The following is a 6,013-nucleotide window of genomic DNA, read 5'->3' on the forward strand; positions in this document are numbered from 1 at the left end:
CCCCTCTCCAACCAAAAAAAAAAAAAAGATGAATTGGTCCATATTATCAGGGAGCTCAACTTCAGTTGCCTTTTGATCTTGTAATCTGCCTTCATGTGGACTTAAGCACCCCTTTTCCAATTCAGCAATGGGCTAGTTGGATTTGATTTGGCTGGAAATTTCTGGCCATGTTTAATTAGGAGTCTTTCAGTGGTCTGGTCTTTTTAAGCATGAAGGTGGTGTTGAAGTGTTCATCCTAAAAGTTTAAGCTATCAGGTGGAGACGCTCAACTAGTATATAAGGCATCCAATGTTTCAGGGTTTTCCAATGTGAGATTATCCCAACATGTGGTTTAGTAATAGTTCTAGATGGATTTCTTGCTGGCACGGCCTTATCTTTTATCTTTATGGTTGTAGCCAAGGCCTATGCCTTTCATTTTCCCATCCTCTCACTCTCAACTATCTTCAGATTCCCCCATCGCTTTTGCTCTGCCTTTATATTCTCTTTGTTCCCTCTTTTATGTCTCATTAAGTAAACTTTGCTTTGTTCAACAGATCCTAAAGCATTTCCCTTTAATTCATGGCATGTTATAGTTTTATTCATATATTATTTAGTTTCAAATTTGTGATTTACTCATATACCCCAGCCACGAATAATCACTTTCTGTTTATCCTGATTGAAGAAAGGGATTTTGCTGTATATTCAACATTTTAAAGTTTCTTTACTCGATTAAAACAAAATTACTACTTTTGATGTTTACAGTTGTGATGTAGTTCAAGTTAGTCTGAAGTTACTCAAAATCAGACTCCTTGAAATCTAAACACATTGTCAGCTTGTTGCTACTTAGAAAGATAAGATGATCTTAAGGGTAAGAAAGACATTTCTATGAGAATTCTTTTTAGACCTTTGTGTTCTGTGTGTGTGTGTGCGCGCGCGTGAGAGAGAGAGAGAGACGTGAGATCATTCTTTTTTTCTTTTCTTTTTTTATAATTGAAAAAGGGTTTGCTAAGTAACATTAGCAGGGTAACATAAATCTCTTCTGGATCTAAAAAAAAAAACACTTTACAAAAATGTGTGTACTAATATTTAGTTAGAAAACCACTCCTTGATGATGAACAACCCTACAAATTTCGAGGACAAAATTTTTGTAAGGAAGGGGGAAATTGTAACACCCTAATTTCATTTCCTTACCTTTCTTGTGGATAGGCAGGATACCAGGCAGAGAAGGCCAATATTGGCATGGGCCCTATAATAGGGTGTTAGGTGTAATAGAAAGTTGTTCAGACCAAAGGGGGATGGTTTTAACTCAACAGGTGGGAGAGCCTTGTGAATAGGCAAGCCTGTTAGCTGGACAAAATAGTCATTTTTTACTGTAGTGGGTCCCACTTTGTAATTTGACATGAGGACCTATTTTTATGAGTCTGTTATGATAAAATAAGTTAAATAATAATTTATAATAAAAATTATATAATTTAAAGTTAATCATGTAATTAATTATATATGTAATCATATTATGACATAATGTATATATATATATATATATATATATATTATTATGAGTGGAACATCCCACTAAGGAATTGGGGCTATAAAAAGGCCACCACCGACCTTAGTATTTCATTTCTCACTTGGACAGAAAGAGAAAGAAAGGAGAAAGAAGAAGAAGAAGGAGGAGGAGGAGGAGGAGGAGGAGGAGGAGGAGGAGCAGGAGAAGAAGAAGAAGAAGAAGAAGGAAAGAAGGGTTGTTCATCGTGTATTTTTGGGGCTGCAACTACATGTTTTCTCTACTCCTGCTGTGCTCACTTGCTGGTGTTATTGAGATGTTGTTGCTGCTGTAGAAAAGGGATGCATGCAAGGCAAGATGAGAGGTGCAAGCGGCTGTCCAAGCTAAAATCCTGTTGAAATTTTACTGCATATATTGAGCTGCTGCTGTACCTGTTCGGAGAGGTAAATTTCACCTCTATACTGCTGTGCAGCAGGTTATATGCATGTAAATAATATTCCTACCAAGCTCCAAGCATGCAATCACCCAAAAACTGGGAATTTTAACTGCATGCATCGGATTTGGTCCAATTCAGCCACATGCATGCTGTACCTGCATGTAAACCTGTATGTAAAGGTGAGTATTCATCTTTAAATTGGCTGAATTGGAGGATTAAGGTAAAAATCTGAGAAATTTCAGCAAGGATTAAGGACATAGGGTACGTGATACCTTGTTCTTTAATGAAAATGGAATGAAATTTTAAATATGAAATGGGAATTTTTCTAATCAATGCCGAATGGGACTGGAAAATTAAGATTTTTATTTAAAGTCCTTATAACAGAGAAAGAATCTGAAATTGAAGTAAAACCCTTCTTAATTTCACTGTTTTGTAGTTTTAGAAATACATGCAAGGGAGACTCGGCACGGATTTATGCATGCATGAAGAATTGGGCATGGATATTTAAAATTGGAAGACTATATATTGATATCCTACCTTTAATTCATCATTGAATATGAGAAATTGCTCAAGTTGGGAGAAATTTCTAAATTATGTTTAATCTCATGTGTAACCCAAGAATTTACTATGGAATTTGTTGAATGGATTTGAAGAGGCTTTAAATTAAGTTATTATACTGTTAAGTGGTTGGAACCTTAAAATAGAGAAGTATGAACTAATTACAGAGGTGAGTTGCTACTGGACACTGGCAGAATCGAATTTCTGCAGAAAAAGGACAATAGGCGGGAGACCACAGGCAGGCCGGTTGACTCCAGAGGTCTCCAGTTGGTTTAGTTTTCAGAGGCTAGAAAGGCTACTGTATTGCCCTGTACCCTACTGACCCTACTAAAGACATGAAATAAGAATAGTATAGCCCTTAATTGATGGTTTATCCATGGGCTTCAGTCTTAGAAATTATGAAATTGAATAGGATTCCTACTTGAACAGAAAATTAATAAAAGGGAATGGGAATAAGAATAACCAATAAAATTAGATTAATGATAGGAATTTTTTTATCCAAAAAAAAAAAAAAAAAGGAATTTAGTTATATACCTGTTAACCTAAGCGGGAATCTCCCCATCTCAGAGAAGTGACTTGTCTAAACCCGACTACCAAGGTGAGTAGATGCCCCGACCTTTTCTTTTGCAGTGTTTCTTATATTTTTCCTTTTTTCCTATCTTGTATGTTCATGCATCAATTGGTTGTGAATTTGCATTATTTTCCTATTTATGAATATCTTAACGATGGATGGTGAGCTAATGGATTCGAGATGTGTAAGGTAAGTCAGGTAAGATTGAGACACGTGCAGGTGCCCAAGAGATTGTGTATGATTATGGTTCTATGGATGAAATTCACAGTTGTAATTATGATATTGACGCTCTAGGGCACGGTGTGGCCAAGGTGCATTTCCAATACCATGGACACAGAGGTCAATAGCATAGTTATGATTGTGGCTCTGACGATCTAGGGCACAGTGTGGTCAAGGTGCATTTCTGGTACCGTGGGTTCAAAGGTCAGTAGCATAGTTATGATTATGACTCTGATAGTCTAGAGCACGGTGTGGCCAAGGTGCATTTCCGATACCATGGGCTTAGTGGTCAGAGGATGTGTGATGTGCAATGGGTGGTAATAATTGAAAAATCAATGGTCTAAGGCACGGTATGCCAACCGAGGGCTTAGAGGTCAGTATTACAGTGATGGCCACTGATGTATGATTGGATGCATGTAGAATGCATGGTTAGGTGTTACACCCCTTGCCAGTAGGGGGTTAGGTGTTGGCTGATCCTAGGGGTGGTGATGCAGAACGGGTGACCAATGGGTTTTCCGAGATAGTGACTGTTTGATAGCTCGGGTGACCGACGAGTTTTCCAGGACTGAGGCTGTAGGATTGGGGTTACCCATCAAGGGTTTGCAAGGTGACTGATGGGTTTTCTAGGACCTGCAGACTCCTAATCTGCAATCTAGTTTGTATCACTGGGTTACCGATGGGTTTTCAGGGACTAGGGATACAAGTTATATTACAGTAGCATTGGTACCTTGGACTTAGCAATTGTTGCTAGGTAATGTATAATAAAACTGGATCATAAGTATTATATGATTTGTTGAGCATGCATTATTTCAATTGTTCTAGTTTTCCTGAGCATGCATGGCATTCTTCATTAGCTTGTGCTTGTATTATCTATCTGCTTGTGCTTGCATTACTTATCAGCTTGTGCTTACATTCTTTATTTGCTTGTACTTCCATTATTTATCAGCTTATGCTTGCATTATCTGTTTACGTGTGCTTGCCTGCCCCCACCACCTAACTGAGCATACCTGTGCTCATCCCTAACATTTACCCTTTCAAATCCTGAGCCACATCCTTGTGGCATATTATTTTAGATGATGGAAACCGGTGCTGAGGCGGGACTGGACTTTAGCAGCGGTTGTGAAGCTTATGTCAGTGAGATGTCGGGATTTGAAGGGCTTCACTATTATTCAATTCTTCCTTCTTGATGTATATATATTTATAGATGTGTAGTAAGTATTATTGTAGCCTATGGTTGTTTTTAGATATGAAATTTTGTAGAATGTAACTTATAACTTTAGTACATCACCAATGATATTTATGAGATTTTATTAGCATACTCTGATTTTAGTTGTGGTCTTGTTGGTATTTGTGAAATTAAGATACTGCATCTGTGATCCTAGAGGGTTAGGCTGATTGGATATGGGTGTCCAGTGCCGCAACCTTAGCCAATTTTGGTAGTTTGTGACTTGAGTGGTGAAATTTTCAAGAATACTTTATTACCCACATCAAACTCTAGAGGTGTCCTTCTATTATTAGCATAACTCTTTTGTCTGGACTGAGCTGCTTTAATTCTTTCTCTAATCATATCCACCTTCTCATAGGTGATTGGATCAACTCAGGTCCTAAAGCTCTTCTTTCCCCAACTTCATCCCAATATAATGGGGTTCTACACTTCTTTCCATACAGAGCTTCAAATGGTGCCATATTATATTTGTATTTTTATATAACTGAATCAATGGTACATGTTCATCCCAACTGTAACTCATATCTATAGCATAGGTTCTCAACATATTTCCAAGATTAGGATTGCTTTCTCTGATTGACCATCAGTTTGTTTGGAATGCCATGCTAAAATTCAACTTAGTCTCCATTGCTTTCTGTACACTTTCCCAAAATTTAGAAGTAAACCGGGAATCACGATCATAAACAATACTGATAGGCACACCATGATATCTTACAATGTTATCAATATACAATTGTGCTATTTGGGTGGTTGCTGATAGATCCTTTGTTAATCTATCAACAACCACACAAATAGTATCATTTCCTTTCTTGGTTCTTAGTAGCCCTGTCACAAAGTCCATGGAGATATGCTCCCATTTCCATTCCGTTACTGGAAAAGGCTTTAATAACCTATGGGGTCTCTGTCCTACTGCTTTCACCATCTAGCAATTCATACATTTTGCTACATGTTCTGCCACAACTTTCTTTATATTGTGCCACCAATATAGTTTCTTCAAATCTTTGTACATCTTAGTACTTTCAGGATGCAAAAATTAAGGAGTACTGTGAGCTTCATTTCGAAATAATTCTATCAGTTCCTCCTCCCTTGGAACACATAATATGTCTTTAAACTATAGGATTCCATCCTTCAATGCAAATATAGAATCCATCTATTTTCCCATATTAATGGTATTTACTGTCTTCCTCCATACATCATCTTTCAGTTGGGCTTCCTTGATTCTCTCAAACAAGGAGGTTTCAATTACTAGGTTAGAAAGTGACATATCTTCAGGTGTCTCCACCTCAGTAACTACTTCCAGATTAAACTTCCTTGCTTCTTCTATCAACCTCTAATTAGTTGTGAGTGCAGCAAGTGTAGCAGTTTTATGCTTTCTGCTAAGGGCATCTGTTACTATATTGGCTTTTCCTAGATGATAATGAACAGTACAACTATAATCTTTTAGTAACTCCAACCATCTTCTTTGTCTCATATTCAACTCCTTCTGGGTGAAAAGATATTTGAGGCTCTTATGATCGCCAT

The 6,013-nt window shown here is 37.5% G+C and overlaps 1 long non-coding RNA gene across 1 annotated transcript; it reads left to right on the plus strand.

The window, feature by feature from the left end:
• The first annotated feature begins 1,613 nt into the window (after positions 1-1,613).
• Positions 1,614-4,583, plus strand: LOC122082497. The gene is made up of 2 exons (XR_006141329.1): positions 1,614-1,926; positions 4,341-4,583. It is a non-coding gene; the product is annotated as an uncharacterized LOC122082497 (long non-coding RNA).
• Positions 4,584-6,013: the final 1,430 nt, after the last annotated feature.

The sequence above is a fragment of the Macadamia integrifolia genome, chromosome 1 (genome assembly GCF_013358625.1).
Source record: "Macadamia integrifolia cultivar HAES 741 chromosome 1, SCU_Mint_v3, whole genome shotgun sequence".
Taxonomy (NCBI): Eukaryota; Viridiplantae; Streptophyta; class Magnoliopsida; order Proteales; family Proteaceae; genus Macadamia; species Macadamia integrifolia.